At 39.5% G+C, this 17,364-nt stretch overlaps 1 protein-coding gene across 13 annotated transcripts in view; it reads right to left on the minus strand.

Annotated features, from left to right (window-relative positions):
- The window catches only part of PTPRT (protein tyrosine phosphatase receptor type T), a 565,545-nt gene that overhangs the window by 333,882 nt on the left and 214,299 nt on the right, over positions 1–17,364 (minus strand). Inside the window, exon 2 of one of the 13 annotated variants that reach the window (XM_040575475.1) lies at positions 10,174–10,233. The exons of the other annotated variants lie outside the window; for them this stretch is intronic. The gene's annotated coding sequence lies outside the window, so the exon portion shown is untranslated. The remainder of the gene's footprint in view (positions 1–10,173; positions 10,234–17,364) is intronic. 13 annotated transcript variants of the gene reach the window in all.

Here is a 17,364-nt window from a genome sequence, read left to right on the forward strand (position 1 = left end):
CCTGCGTTTCTAGATACACACAGGAAACAACAGCATCAGGCAGTTTGATCAAGCATTTACGGCATTGCCATGGTGGGGAAGAAAGCAGAGAGCAAGAATCTCAACCATCTCATTTGTCCTCCTCCAGATCTTTCTTCTGAGGCACAATTGTTAGCTTTCTCCCTTATTAAAAAAACAGTAAGAAAGTAGAAGTTGTGAAAGCATACATAATTCCAACCAAGGCTTTTCTCTGGAACATCACTTTTGAAACTCAATTGAAATTTAGTCCTTTAGTACAGACCATGTTAGCCTCACAAAATATGAAGAGCACAGGAAGAAACAAATGCTCTCATGATGAGGTAGTGCTTATGAATTGTAGAGTTCCAGAAATTAAAATATCACTTAGATAATTCATGCTTGTCTATTCCAACAACATTTTTGTTTACAACACTGGAAGAGATGCATTTGGCTCATTAGGATAACTACTTCTTGTATGGGATTTATCTCAAAAATCCATTTATAGTATTTTTCAGACTGCAGACTTCACACAGTATATCCTTGAAAACTTTATTATATATTATTATGGGGGTGGGAAGGAAAGGAGAATAGGAATGTGCATGTAATGCTTGTTCTGAGTCACTTCGTTTAAGATGGGATAAATCTTTTCAAGGGATATTGAGGTTTCCTCCCACAGAAGGAGTAGTGTTTTATGTGTCTTTTACTCTGCCCAGAAAGATTAAGACAGATGACACCAGACATATACATACACGTAACTGAAAAGGCTAACCCGAACCAGAAATCCAATCCAATTTCTGCAGACCAGATCTATTTCTAATGAGCACTGTTCAGTGACTTCAGCTCTCAACAGACATCATGCCGAAGAGGAAGACAGGTATTGAGGGACTGGCAGAGGGCACTTGTCACTTGAGATAACTTTTGTTTCAAATGTAACAGCCTGGAAGTGATATGCTTTGCATATTCTTAGGTACCTGCATAGTACAGGAAGAGAAGTTTCAGAAAGGCCAACAGTAACTTAGTATCTCATTTGTCAGAATATCATCCTTCTGCCACCATGTTATCAATCTGCTGATGCAACTGGCCAATTTCAATCAATATCTCATGATTTTATTAAACTACACTTATTCTGTATTCCCAGGTTTTCAAAGAAAACAGTCTCTGCAAAAATAAGATGCTATGACTCCTTAAACTGCAGGGAAAGCTCTGATCAGGTCTTATACCTCAGTCACCAGAGGATCTCCACCAGGAGAAATTAAGGAATAGATTCCCCAGAGTATAATATGGTACAAATGCTTTACATTGGAGCTTATAACCTCTTTTTCTTATGTCAATACTTTTGTCAAGAATTGAGTTCATACCTAGCAGAAATTCAGGTAAGTCACTCAACCATGAAACACAAATCCACTGAAAACCAAGCTTCTCTACCTCTGGTGCTCACAGAAGTGCTTCTCTCAAGGTATCCAGATGTTCTGGGTTTTATAAGTAAACATCAGTGATTTCTGCAGTGCCTCAAACACATTCCTTTAGTTTCTGCTGCAAGTACAATGACTTTTGTTGGCTCCCCACTGCACCTATCAGTCCTCATTGTTAAGGGATGATTCATCTGCCATTGCTCAGTTCCATTTCTTTTCTTTCCATATTTCTTTTAATACATAGTTATTTGATTTTATAAGCAAAGGTGGTTTTATCTACTCTAGAAGGTGCTACTCCTTTAAGTTATTAACAACTACCTTGCTTAGGTATGGATCATTCTTGTTGGATTTAACTCAATTTCATTTATTTTGCATGGTCTGTCTCACAGCAATCAGATCTTTCAGATGGGGGAGCAGGTGGGGAAGTGTGTGTTTTACTGCAATGATGAAAATAACTTCATTTTAGGATTAATATATATGTATATATAGGTTTTATTTGTTTTTTAAATCAGGATAGCCATTAAAAAGTGAATGCATCTTAAAAAGCATTTCATTTCAACTTGAATCTGTAGTGGTTCTAAAGTAGACTCAAGATTGGAATTTTTTGCAGTGCTTTCAAGCACCATCAACCTATTAAGAAAGACTACAGTACTAAGGATATACGTTTTTTGAAAGTTTTTTCCAAATTTATTTGCCACGAAATTGCTATCTGTTCAAGTTTAACATTATTTCAAAGTGCATGAGAGTAGATTTGTACCTTATGAGCACAGTTTACAGTCACACAAAACACGTGCCTGGATACAAACACTGTGCGGATGTTCCTCACATAGAAATCTTGCTATGAACCTGATATTGCTGATGCTGTTTAAGAGGCCACCTAGGGTCTTTCATGATTAACCTCACCAATAATAATAGCTCGGTGTTATGAAAGAAACAGACTGAATAGTTGCAGCATGGTCTAGGGAACACCTAAAGACAAAGCATCCTCCCAGTAGGAGGTTTTTTTTTTTTTTTTTTTTTTTTTTTACCAGCGCTACTCCAAAGAAATTATTGGCCTCGAATGTAGAATAAAGTCTGACAAACCTTCTCAGTTATCATCCTGATCCCATGGAACCACTCTGCTGCAAAATAAACACTGTGGCTAGGATCCTGTCACATATCGAACAAGCATTTAAGCTGCATTTTCTGGACTTGTCAGGTTAGGCTAAGCTTTCATTCTTAACTTCATTATTATAGGCTGCTCTTTGAAAAAGCTTGCCCACATGTCTCATAATTTGAGCCCTAGACCAGCTCATACATTCATTATTAATTCTGCACCTCATAATCCACCAAAAACAAGTGAAATCACTTTAAAGTATCCTAGGAGTACAACACTAAATGTCATTTGTTTAAATTGATACCTCCAAATCAATGATGACTCATCTAACTTCACTTGCCAGAATGCGTCCTTTGTTTAACACCAAGGATATAATTTTTGCTTCTGACCACTTAGCTGTCAGTACTTCAATAGCTCAATTATTTAACATTTTGTTGGTCTATCGAAGTATATACATACCTATAAGCTTATCAGTATTTTTTGGTTTTAAGCTACAGAACCAAGTCAGCTAACCCAGTGCAGTGCTAGCTTTGCAAATTCTAAGTTTAGTTTCAGTCTGCTGAAACAGAGATTTACTTACGCAAAGACTTCCTTATTCCCATGTAATTAAACTTGCAAAATTAACACAGGTTTTCAAAGTCATGCAAGATGCTTAAATAGAAGTTGCCTAATGGTTTTTGTTATACTTCCAGCTAATCATATCTTCTTAATTCATTAGTCAGGTAGCTTTCCACACTTGAAGCAGGCTCCTGCTTTACTCACAGTATGATGAAATTAAGAATCCTTTTTTAAAATGCAAATTCATAGCACCTACTTGCCTTTATTTTCGTAGCCTAAATATAACATAACCTTTACTTTGCTTCAATTTCTGTTTTTGTTTTGTTTTTAAAGTTACAGGACCTTTTTTTCCTCCTAAAATAATGCTGCTTTGTATTCCAAAATGATTACCTATGTTTGCTGAAGTTGTGCTTAGACATATTTGTCAGTAAAAAAAAAAAAATTTGTGGATATTCATTGTTCCTGGAGAGAAAAAAAAAACACATTGCTTAGTCCTTCCAACATCTGAAAACTCCTGGGTGTAATTATTCAGTATATCTAAACAGAGTTATCCAATGTTGTATTTATGGTACATTTTGACCAAATTCTACATCAGCTATTGCACTGGAGTCTTGATCAGTCAGAACACTATTCACTGCCTTCATTTCAGCATTTACAAAATGTCACACTGACTCTGTAGCTTGAATAGGTATTCGTTTAAATTACGTATCTATTTGACTTTTGCCATCCGCCATGGCAGCAAAAAAGCTGTCTGAAGATAGCACTCTCTCACTTATTCCATTAGGATTTATTCTATTAGGAAGCCTATCTATCTTAATAAGCTTTTTTTTTTTTTTTTTTTTCCAAACTTCGTATTAACGTGTTTGAACTTTAGGCAAGTAGTTGTCATTGACTGACTCATATTATGCTTGGTGATGAATGAAATACTGTCTGAAAAGATAGAATTTCAGGGACTCCAAGAGCTTCTCTAAGTGTTACCTTTCTCCCTTCTGTGTGCTACCGTCCCGGTAGAGCTCCCAGGGCTCCTGTTTTGGAGGAGAGTCTCCTTGTAGCAGAGATGCTTTCTTTGAAAACATCATGGCCAGAAATCATGAAGAGAGTAGCTTAAATTAGGGTAGGAAGTCTGGTTTATTGCCAAACCAGTGAACAAGGCATACAATTAAACACTATCTGGTTGCAATCAGAGGTAACTAGAATAGATTTTTATCATTTTAGAGATGAAATTAAGCACTTAACAGACTGACATTTTCAGAAGCATTCCATTAGCTCAATGCTCTTCCCAAATGAAGTAAATTAAAATAACACAACTTCAGGAAAAGTCACCTCTTCTCTTTGGTAGTTCTCATCATTAAGTCTGCAAAAGCTCCTGTAAAGCATTCTCTGAAGCTTCACTAAAACATTAGCAAAGCTAAACCCCACTAACACCTACCATAATCTAGGAACCACACCTCATTTCTGCACCCACAGAAAACTACCTACAGTAGAGAAAAGTACAGAAAAAGTAGTACTAGTACAGAAAACTACCTACAGCATAAAGACAAGAAGGTGTGTACACACAATCCGTAATCTAAGTGATTCAAAAAAAATGCCAACAGTTTAAAAGTTTTCTTGTAGAATACTGTGGTGGATTGATTCTTGTTGATCAACACTGATTTTGTTAAAATTGCATCGGAATAACACATGCAGTTTAATCTCTAGCGTTGTGCTGATCTCCAAAGATTGCTCCTTGAAATTTGACCTAGCATACTTAATATGTACTAGCTCAACTGTGCACTGGTCAAACATCAGAAATATATCTAAAAATGCATACCATCTGTTACTGAGTCACCAAATAAAATCTCGTTGACTAACACAACGGTACTAACTTGCAATGAGTGCCACAATTGACCTACCTTGTTGAATTTAATCTCATGCTTATGGGAAGCTATTCCCAGTGTCTGGCTGCAGAAATAACTTTTACTGAAGTCTAACAATTTTTTACAGGTACAAGTTTGTAGATTCTTCAGACTGAGGTTCACGAAATACCTCGTTGCTGGCAGTTACTGTTTCAAATTACAAATGAAGTGCAGTGTCAAGGATATTTGGAGATACACATTTTAAACTGTTTTCAGTTAAATCATGATCTTCATTCAATGTGTCAGGAGCAAGTCAACCCCTGAAATAACAGTGGCTAGCCAGCTGCTCTGTTTTCAGGTGCCCTGGAGTCAGACTAGGGGGCAGGATGTCAAATGCTAGACTATGCAGGAGACCTTGCAAAGTTTGGTCAGCTGACTGATGACTGAGACAGTAATGATCAGCTAGATTCAAACTTTAATAACCTGTTAAGTGATTTTTACTATTGTTTTCTTAAGTTTTAAGTCCATTTATTCTCTATTTTTCACACATTTTCTCCCTTGATGCTCTTGAGTGTACCACTTGCATTGCAATATCCAGGATGTTTTTCAGAATCACAGTAAAGTGGGGCAGAGAGCACCAGAAGCCTTGTTGTCCTCTGCAGCACATTGTAAACATGGGGATGATGGGAAGATTTACTTACTTTTAGCCTCCAGAGTCCTCTGTGCAAATTTTTTTTTTGTGCAAGGAGCAAAACATAGATACGTGCCAAGAATAAATAGATCCCTGCCTAACAGCACATGTGAGTTCTTGAAAATATATGGAGCTCCTTTTCTGTTTAGCCAAATTTCCTACTACGGTATGTGAGCATACATGCAAAAGTGCCTCTCTAATTACAGCTATGAATCTTCCACTTACAAGATCTGACCCAGAACATGCATTTAGCAGAGCCGCAGTTGCTGTGTTCTAAACTCCGTATTAGAGAAGGACAACAGGGGAAAGGAGAGAAAATTAAGGGCATTAACACAAATGCAGTTCTCTAAAACAGCCCATATTTTGTTAAAAAGTAGGCCATCACAACACATCTCACCGCTCCGTGTTGTTCTGAAGCACCCTCAGCCAGCTGCAACCAGCAACAAATCACAGATAATCTCAAAAAAAAATGCCCATCAGCCATGTTTTGCTGGGGCTGTTCCACCAAGGGAGTACAAGGCACCTTGCCTCCATCCTCTGATGGGGGGAAGTTATTTGCTAATAAGAGGTTGTGAGCAGTTCAATACTATCTGCTCAGACTGAAAACTGTACAAATAGACTAATTTTTAACATTTTAAGTTCACTATGCATTTCATTTAGAAACGGGTTCAGGCTGTGCTACCCTTATTATATAAAACTCAACTGGTATCACGCTTAGAGCAACAGAATTTGTATGGCATCATTTAAGTGCTTTTTCCTGTCTCTTGGATGTATCTTATCCAGTTTGAGGCTCAAATTTAGTTTCCATTTAAAATGTATTTGATCCATAAATAAGGATTTTCTGAATTCTCCAGTTTTATTTCCTTTTAAATATCGTCAAGTTTGAACCTGGTCAGGAAGCATCAAGCGCTTAAAGCATTTCTTCCTAAGACAGAAAAGGCACAATACGGAAGAATCTAAATGCAATCATTTCTCAGGATACTGAATGACCAAATTCTAATACAAAACCCTTTTCTGTCATATAAACTGTAATTTCAGTCATAATTTAATCCTCATTTCATTGATTTGAGGCATGAACCAGCCAGGTACTCTGAGCTTTTTATCCCAAGTACACACAGGTACAACACACACATCACACTGCAGAGCAAACGGACTTGGTGCAGCTGAGACAGCCCAGTGAAAAACAGGTTCTAAAAATTTAAGTTTAAACCATGGTTTGAAATAGCATTTAACTGACAATATGCTGATATTTCCTTTTAGTATCCTTCAAGGATTTTATAACACCTTCTATATAAGATGTAACACAAAACACTCCAAAAGTTTTTGTAGCCAACCTTCCTATTGCTGTCCCTACACTGAAATAGTCTAGGCTCACAGGTGCAATTCGGATGTACAAAACCTCATTTGATGGAATCTACTTCTGGAAATAAGGTCTTAGCATTAGTTTAAGAAAATAATTCCTTTGCTTAAAAGATTTCTCTTTACGCTAGGAGCTGAAAGACACTGTCTCTGTAGATTAGACAAACAGCTTGTGTATGATATTGTTCTATCCACATCCCCATCAAGCCCTATAAAATACCTCTCCCACTTGATTTTGGTACAGGGAAGGGTATTTATGAGTATAGCTGCATACAGTAGCTTCACCAGAAGCTGGCACAGGCAACTTCATTAAAATGTAATGCATTCCCAGTGTCCCCAGGTGAAGGTGCAGATACTCAGAGGCAGACATTAAAATGTCATCCTAAAGATTTCAGCTACATAGTTAAAATTGAGAGTAAAATTTCTAATAAACTCAGTGTTCTTCAATAACATCTTTATACAGGTCATTGTAATTTTAAAATAATTGTGCAAGAAACTGATTCATTAAATATATGATGCACAACATTACAATTGTAATATTAATTCAGAAATTAGATTCAGTTTCTTATCAAGTGAATTGGTATTAAGTATACCAATCCAATTAGAACCATACTGTAACTGTATTGATACTTCAGTTAACAACCCCACATTAGGCACTACTGCCAAAAATAAAAGAAAGTTAAATTAAGGTAATGCTTTCTTAGTGTTTTCCCTATGGTCCTTCTCTTAAGCTGAGGGAACCTAAAATCTTTAGGACTTCACGTGCAATCTTTAGCACATTGCCTAAAGTATGGTAATGACAAAAATAAAGCAATCTAGTCAGGTATCGCCATTTGTTATGCATGCACTTTGTAGCCTATGTGAACAAGTTTGGCGTAAGACCTTCTTTTTTGCCCTAGGGTCGCATCATCGACACCTGACCAACACATATCTGAGACAGGCAGAAGGAAAAGACAGTAAAGCATTTCACACAACTTAAAATCAAAAAAGAAAGATGAAAGCCCGTCAGACCAAAGGTCAGACAAGTGCTAGATGTCACTTGGGAAAGATGCAAGAGCAGGACAAGCACACAGTGACTCTTCCCTGAAGCACCTTCCCAGCCTCAAAAGCCGCCTCGGTCACACCAGTTGCTCTTTTTCAACAAATCCGCTGATCATTTTCATAACCTACACAAACTTTGGGAATCTGCAAGCACTTGTGATGACTTCTGCAGCTTAACCATCCTCTGACAGCTTCTGGCAACTACTTTCCTAGGATAGTCAGAAACAGAGAGGGGGCTGTTTCCGCCCTCACACAAAGCCATCCTAGCACAGGACATTGACACTGTCTTTGCAGAGATGGCATTTGCCTCGTGTGCTGAACTGGCACTCCAGTGATGAGAAAGGGATTACGATGTATTGTTTTCCCATGTAGGTGACAGTATTTGTCGGGCTGTACCCAAGAGGCATAACTGTTTTGTATCCCATTCTGCACTTAGGGACAAGACAGACTTCTCGCTAGGCTATCAGCCTACAGGGTTTTTTTCCCTACCTTCTAAAGAACCGTCTCACAGGAAGAAAAAAAATGGTACACTTGACTGTATTGCAGCAGTTCTAGCAGTTTAAGGCTATTTTAAGATTAGTTAATGAATAGAAACCTGACAATGAGGTCCCAGCTGGAATAAAGATGTTATTTAACTACATCTGAAAACACTCATCTGTGGCAGAAACTAATAGAATTTCCCAGAACTGTGACTACAATTAATATGGACTTTAAAAAGTAATATTTAACTAGCAGTTATAATTTTATTAACATAAAGAATAAAAAGAATCAAGGTGAAGGGACTTGGTTTCACATTTAAAGATTATACCAGATAGAGCTGCGTAGTTCGGGTTTTGTCTTTAATGAAATCATTCCCCTTTCCAATCCTGTTTTTTCTCAGAGAGATTATACGTCCATAAATCATCTGCATTCGACTGGGAACATTGACTTTACTGAACATATTTGACCTGACTTTTAATTATGTCACTGACTTCTAAAAACACTGTTCAACTTCAGTGATGCCACTCCTCACAGAATCGCAGCAGCTCAATGCAATCTTTGCAGTGAGATTTCTCATACACATAGAGCTAATGGACACATTTCTTTAATGGAATGTTATCATGAGCATTGAGTGAATTTGATTACACTCAACTCTGAAAACAAGAAAACGGAAACAAGACCTACTACAAAGTGACTTTCTCTTTCCTTAAGAGTTGACAGCACCCACTAAGAACACTGTACACATGATGGCAGCAAGTTACGAAGGCCTACAAGATTATATTGTTTGAGCCATTTGCCAGAAATAAAAATTGCATCATCTATCAGCAGATAATCCAGCCCAATTATCTGATTATCTTTTTACCTACACTCATTGAGGAAGAAAAGAGCAAGGTATACTCAAGAGAACTATGACCAATGGCATGTCATCCACTAGTAACATCTCATTTTCTTGTCAGTGTCACCAGAGACCATCTTAACGTGGCTTTTTCAGGCTGGCCAGGGGACACCATTATGAGGACAGAATAAAGCAGAACTGAAAAGAAGAAAATACGTACAAACCAGTTTCACTTTAACAGTTCTCAGACTGACCTAGAATGAGGTTTCCAGAGAAAGACTTGTCTAAAAGAAAAGACTTATCTAAAACCACAGTTGTGAGGATGCTATGCTCAAACCTGCAACAGATTGTTCTCTGCTGAACACAAGAGCTGGGGATGCAACAAGCAAGTTTACGTGTACCTACGCAACGACAAAGTAAGATACTGAGTTGTCTTAGCCCATGGAAGGCACCAACACAGGCAAACCACTGTCTCTTGTTCTTGGGCCTTTTTCTACCTTGTATTTTTTCTTCTGAAAGTCAAAGTGCTATGGCGATGATTCTGGATGTGTAACTAAGCACATAACTTGGAGACTGGTCAGTGAAGGGCTGGCCCATTAGAAAAAGGATGAATCTGGAGTGTTCAGAGCATTCAGTGATTTTCCTTTTCTTTCTGTATTTCCATAAGTAGTACCTCCTAGCCTCTGTTCTCTTGGCTTAATCATCATTATAGCCCTTCTTTGCACCTGTAACATACTCAATCTTTCTTCTAAAGGAGTACCTGAGTTGTACAGAATACTCCAGATTAAGTTGTTTTTGACCTAAATATCCTTATCTATCACCTTACACAATCACATTCCCTATTTCAGGAGCAAACCTCTCTGACTCACCTCAATCGCCTCTTATTAATGCTCCAACAGCTTCTTGTCACTTTCCACTGATTTTCCATCCTAAAGCAAAAAACTAATTAATCCCAAGATGCATGACCTTACACACTGCGATACTAAATTACATCCCATTTCTATTTCACCACGTTTCAAAGTCCTAATTCCTCCAGCCTGATTAATTATCCTCCTCCAACCACGTTTCATTGCCTATGTTAGCACATTCCTTTATGTTGGGAGCATCAGTGTAAAAAATCTCAAGAATTATCCTTTACACCTTTAGTTAGCCCAGCACCAGTCTGATATAGTAGAAAAGCATACAAAAAGCTAATAATACCCAGGTTAGTCCCACACTTACACATTTAACACAATTCTTCTGTAGCAATCTAATATTTTTATGGTAATATTATAAAACCTGAGTGTTAGATCTAAGCAGCCTATCCCTAGCACTGCACCTCAAGCCCACAAACAATTTTTCAGCAACATCCAGTCAAACAGTATGTCCAGGTACTGGCTCCTTCATGAAGTCTATCTTTAAGGATCTATGCAAATGTGTTTCCAAAAACCCAGACTTTAAATTAAACCTCTATCTAGCCTTACCAATCAACATTACAAGATTCAGTAGTGATTGAAAGAAATTGTACCAGCTTGAGCCAGTCTTTCATCCATCCAGTCCCCTAGAGCTTACTAAAGGTTTTGACAACTTTATTTAAGACCTTAGATAAAGTCAGTGGACTGTCATGCCGTTACAGCTAAAACTGGGTAATTATTAAACAGAATCTGATTTTCAGTACTGTCAAATTGATACAGTATTAAACAGATAGGAAAGTAATGATGATAAACATAAGAACAAGTATACTCGCTCTATACCCTTCATTTAACAAGTTCCTATTTGATTTTCTCAAATTTAAAGTTACTGTTTTGACATGAAACATCAATAATTTATGAATTAGTAAGTTGTAAGTACTTTTACTAGTTACTATAAGCTTATACATTCACGGAAATAAAGCCTTCCACTCAGAAGTAGTCTCTTCGTTACAGCTAAAACATTGCAAGTTTCTTCCTATCATTTGCCTATAGCAATACAAGCAAGACTTAAATACTTATTAATTGAACAGTGACATATCAATGAGAAGTATAAGTCATGTCTGATGATCATCTCCCTTTATTGGCCCACAATGCGTTTATGTGCAAGTGGAAGGGCTGTCTCTCAAGACAGTGAACTGAAAGCCTACTGTAAGGCTCCTCCACACCCAGTTTTAAACTATTAATCATTTAAGATTTTCTCAGAAAGGGGAGGCGTGCACATTGCACGTACGAAAACATAGGTTTTGTTTGTTCAATGTGTTGTAGGATTTTTCATTCAGCTTTGCATATTTCTAGGCTCCTGCAAAGGTCATTTAATTCTATCCATTACCATGCGATTTTCTATGATGGACGAAAAATGCTTCACCCAAGCTTTAACTCTGCAGACTTCATGAACTCTTAAGCGTCCACTAACCACTGCCTAACATGGTACAGTGAAAATGTTGCCAAGAGATATGCAAAACAGATTCCTGAACTAACCACTCTTTACCTCTTATTAAGATCTTTGTATTAAGTTCCTTCTCTGTATGACTTAAATAAGCATGATCTGCTTGAAACCCCCAAGAACACAGGAATGTAAAAAGACACCTTTAGATTATAAATGATTATATTCTTAATGTTTTAAATTATTAAAACTGCTGCCTTTCAGCACTGGCATTTCTGGGCAAATATAAAGTGCTTTCCAAGAGCCTTAAATCTCTTTGACTAAGATATCAATCACAGGTCTTTTCCAAAAATGTCTCCTGGAATGGATATTCATCCTTTTTCGTTTTGCCACAGATGAAAACTATACCCAGCTGAATATGCAACTTGCCATGTACTTGTATTAACACAGCACCCCAGAGACCTAAACGATGGCCAAGAGCTGAGCAAATTCATGTTATTGTGCTGAACTCCTTCATTTCTCTGGAATTTTTAATACACTGTACGCTGTCAAGTCCACACTGAGAATCTGTGATGGATTCCCTAGATAACGGATTTTGGTAATGTGCTGGGAGGCTGAGAATTAAGGATTAATCCTAGAAACCCAAATACTAGTTTAAGCCTTGCAGCTAGAATAACCCTAATTTATCTACTAAAAATTTGGTTTCCTGTAGTTTGACCAGAGAGCTCCTCCAGGAAACCCTCACGAGAAGGGAAGGCTTTGCAGGGGAGAGCTGAAGGGTTAGAGACCATCTTACTTTCAGGGTAATTTCATTTCTAAGACATGGTTTAGGTTTGACTGGTACCAGCCCAAAACAATGCTCAACTCCTTTAAGCTCATCTTTGATTCTCATTTTTAGGCTACGTTCCTGCACTGGCCCCACACGCACCAACAAGGCATCGTGGGGCAAGAGGTCACATAACCAGCCAGCTGCTAAGTACAAATGCTAGCGTCCGTTCTCTGTACTTACATCCCAAACAGCAGACCCCAGAGTTGCAGTGTTATAAATACAAGTAATTAAAAAGTGGTTTTACCTAATTTAGGACATTAAATATTTTAATTTCTCTTAAAAACTGTCATGGCATTGTTCCCACTCAAAACACATGCTTTACCTGAAGAATACAAAAGTCTCAGCAAAACCTTACTAGAAGTTCACCACTCCACCACCTTTATCCAGCGGTCTATAAAGGGAAACAGGTTGTAAGAGTAACGTTCCACTTTCTGTGCTGCTACTCCTGGAAAACTAGGAAGTAATGGATACGCTGACTCCCCTGGAGACCTCAAATGTTCACTGTGCAACAGCACACAGGCATTTTCAAGATAAATACTGCTTTTGAGGAAAGGGTTATTGTTTCTCCTTTATTGTGGGGTATATGAAACCCTCCCTTCAAATGAAGTAAATGCTATGATCCGACATCATTCATTTACTGTTTCTTTGGACAGCTTCATTTACAACGCACCAGAACACAGATTTCCGTCCACAGGCTTTCCCTCCTACATCTTTTTTCTTCAAACTCCTCAAGGAAATCTCCCTAGCAGTTAACGCGCCAAGCTTGCCCAATACTGCTGTTGCTCTACAGCTCGGCAAAGAGACCATAAGCGTTGGGTTTGGCAGAACAGGCAGCTCTGCTCCCACGTTCGACACAGCGGAGCGCAGCTGCAGGATGCGGCGTTTTTGTCTTCCGATGTAGGAGTGGATCCACGTGCACATCCTGCCATCACGCTCGCATTCCCAAGTGATCAGCCGTTTCACGCCTGTGACTGTAAAGCTTCCACTTACAGTTTAGGTTTAAAATTCCCTGAAAGGGAAATGATATTGGAAACATTTTCATGACATGGGATAGATGCATCTGCAGACAATTCAAATGCATCCTTGGGTAACTATGTTAAAATCAAGAAGATCAGTTAGCAAGTCAGCAGTTTCCGAAGCGGCAGAGTCACTTCCCCTTCAAATTCAGTCTTAGCAAAGAAGCCTAAAGAACAACCGGATTTCTCTTCCAGATGGAAAAGCAGCATTTCTACGAAAGGCAATATTTTTAGTCAATATTTGCTTTCAGTTTCAATTATGTGAAAAAGGCTTTTTTCTTTTTTAATACCTTTTCACAGAAGTTATCTGACATCAAGGATAATGCTGTAATAAAATGAGTGCTAAATCTTTTCACTTCACAGTGAGAAACTTAAATACTGATAGAGTTTTAATTTGGGCTTATTTGCAGAGAACTCTACATACCAGGAAGAGCTAGCTGGAAAAATAAATGCATAAAAATAGCCAAAGAAATAAGAAGCAGGACAGACACATGGAGAGACAAGAAATAATCATTTTGAAGGCTTCCTTTGACAACTGCTCAGTACATTACAAAAACGGAGCTTAGCCTCAGAACTGGCCTCTGATGGTGGACTTTTTGAAGAATGACTTACAACTTTCTGTAACTCTGAGTTGAATTAATATTGCTTGAAGGAATTATCTACCACTGAAACAACCGTATTTCCTCTCCTTTCCCCTGTTAACACTGAACTGACCACAGCCCAGACCTGCCCTCCTTTCACCTGTCGCCAGAAGTGGCAGCATTAGGTTTCAGCTCCTACAGCACCTTCCGCACACCTCCATCTTCTTTCCTATCCCAACAACATCACGCAGAAGTCAAGTCAAGAAATAACAGCAAAGAGCAACACTTGCGCCCCTCCCCTCCCCCTTTTAAGCAACATTCCTAGGTTGAAAAATCACCGCTCAGATTTAATTTATGGAGCTGCAAAGTTCAGTTAAAGCAGTGCAGCTACAGAGCCAGGACAGGAGAAAAATGAGATTGCAGCAAGTTTGAAACCCATGGCCTCGTCAGTGCTGTAAGCGAAGAAGCGAAGAAATGTTCTCACTGTACACTCACCCTAATAAAAGCAAGGGTTTAATTGCATTTTTTTCTCCAAGTAGCCATATTAAAACTACATGTGAGGAGAGACTTAGCACTTAACTTGATAAGTGCTCCAGGGCTGTGGAAAGGATGGTTGCTATATAAAGAGCAAGACACACACTATGGTGTGAGGTTCATCCCTTCTTGCTTACTCCCAGGGAAGCATCCCAGAGCTCCTACCAGCTCTAACTCCTTTTCAGCCTACACTGCTGTTCCATTCCAGTGTTCATGGGGCTCATGCACAGACCCCAAAAGCAACTTTGTGCTTGCTCGCACAGACCGTTTCCTTGTATTTCTACTCTGACCAGCAAAATTTCAGTCTTCCTGAGAGACAAAGAAAATCATACAAAAAAAGATTTCTTTGTGACGACGTAAGGAAAATGATCCCTGCTTCCAACTGCTGCCATTTGGCAGAGTGGGTAGGATGTTGGTCTTGAACCCAGTACCTGGTGTGATGCTGCACAGGAGTTCTTGCAAGTTCCTGACTTTTCCGTCTTTGAAACAGTATTAATGTCACCGAATCCCCTAAGAGCACTGCTTTAAAAAATCATTAGGTATGAAAAGCTTTCCAACAGCTCTAAGACATCAGACACAATCTCCAGCTCTGAGAGACAGGACCCAGAAGCACCAAACCCAATCTGAGCCCGTTCTGCAACTGTTTCGCGATTTCCTGGCATTTTGCTGGCTTCGCGATTCTGGCATACAGTTGCAGCACTAACCTCACACACAAACCCAGACCAGAGTTGCTTTTAATTCAGAAATCAGAATAGACTCTGGAATTTCTTGATTGTGCACCTGCCCACAAAGCTCGACCATACTCAGTAGCAACTTAAATGCAAAGCAGTCCCTAGGAGCGGTCACTCCACGAAGATCTCTTTGCTGTACGTTTAAGCAGTGACTCTAGAAACAATTTGGGGCTACAGGGGAACACAATGTACCAAAACCCAAATTTCCTGCGGATGCCTCATCCTGCTGCCTCAGATGGAGCCATCCTCTGCTCCACATGCAACATTTGCTTACTCAAAATCTCTACACTCTTTTCGCCCTATCCCACTTCATACAAAGCATCTGGAACTCTTCCCCCTCCCCTAAAACCAGATCTTAAATATCTGAAGATTCTTGAAGTTTAGTTACCAAAGGCCTGATAAAAATTTCAGCCAGCAGCTGCTTTTCGCAAGAAGCACTCTGGAGACAGCCCATTGTGTGGTTGCAGGAGGAAAAGGAACAGCGTGACAGTAAAACAGCCATTTGGTTTGGTGCAGCTTCCAGAGGAGCTTACCGCGTGCCACCACCACCCGCAGCTCTTCATGTCATCTGGAAGAGAAAGCTGCAGGGAGAAATAACCACAGCCATTCCTGCCTGGTGCACTCTTCCCTGCCACCACCCCGAGCTGTGGCCATCGGGAGCAGAGATCATCCTCCCTGCCATGTGAGCTGCTGTAAGGAAAGCCAGGATTTTGTCTACCTGTGCACGATGCAGGGATACAAGAAGCTTTTGCTTCACGAGAAGCATCCTCGTGCTCAGTGCATTCAAGCAATGACTTGCTCTTGTAATTCAAGAATTCCTCAGAGAAGGATTTGATTGTTCTAGAGGAAAACAAGTGACTATCTTTTAAAGGAAACAGCATCAGTTCCCCCCAGAGGTGGAGATAAATACGCGCCTGCTTTACATCACAGGAAACATCAGCTATAGCCACTGCTTCCTGGGCTGTACTGAGACAATCCACAAGTACTGTGGAAAATATAAAATTCGACAGTTTTCTAATGCTTCCCACAAATCAAAGCATCGTTTTGAAATGCTATGTTATATTTAAAAAAAAAAAAAAAAAAAAAACAGAATCCTGGGGCAAGAGCCCCAGAATGAGCCTGGTGCAGCCCCAGCAGGGGCTGAGGAGCAGCACACACCCTCAGCACAACAGGAAGGGGCAGAGCTGGCACCCTGGCTGGGCAACCACCCCTAAGGAGCATATATTCACCCCCAGAAGAGCAGCTGCCCCCATGCAGCATGCACCGCTATGATTTTAACCCCTTCTCCAGGGCCTGCAATTGCTGGCAGGACACAGGAGATAAAGCAGCAACAGTGCAAGAGAGAACGACCGGCAAACAGCGAACTGCTCTGCTGAACGCTCCGGGCTTCTACACGCTGAACTCTCTGACAATTCTGTACTCACAGCTGTGACCCTGCACATGCTACAAATGAAAGCACAGACAAATCCTAGCTTTGAGTGATTTTTACAAAGCCTTTAAGCCAGTAAAGCTTTGCCCAACTCAGGAGTCACAAAATCTATTGTTTCCCCGCCCTGAAACACTTCAGAATTTGTCAATATTCAGAAAATTGTCGTTCAGACCTCCTGCAGCTGCGAGTAACTGGGAAACAAAGCTGAGGGAACTGGGATTAGCTGGTTCAGGTGCTGAGAGTCTGTGGGGGCTGAAATGGAAGTGACAACATTCTAATAAAGACTTAGGTGAGAAATATTAAGTTTCTCTGAAGTCTCAAGGCAAACTGCATGCATTTGCAGGACTAACTCCTGGAAAGAATAACCACTGCGCTGCTCACATCATCAGGGATTTCTGGGCCTTCCTTCCCCACCCATACAATTGTTGCTGCAAGCCTTAACATCATGAAACTGTTCTGATGATTTCAAGAAAGTGCCACTTACTGGAAGTGCCAAGTACTCTTAGCAGCTCAAAAAAATCTGAAATTGTTACTTTGGATCCTTCTCTTTTCTCCTGTGTAAAATTCTCCATGTAGACAAACATGAGATGAAAACCTCAGATGAGC

Source organism: Cygnus olor, chromosome 16 (assembly GCF_009769625.2).
Source record: "Cygnus olor isolate bCygOlo1 chromosome 16, bCygOlo1.pri.v2, whole genome shotgun sequence".
Taxonomy (NCBI): Eukaryota; Metazoa; Chordata; class Aves; order Anseriformes; family Anatidae; genus Cygnus; species Cygnus olor.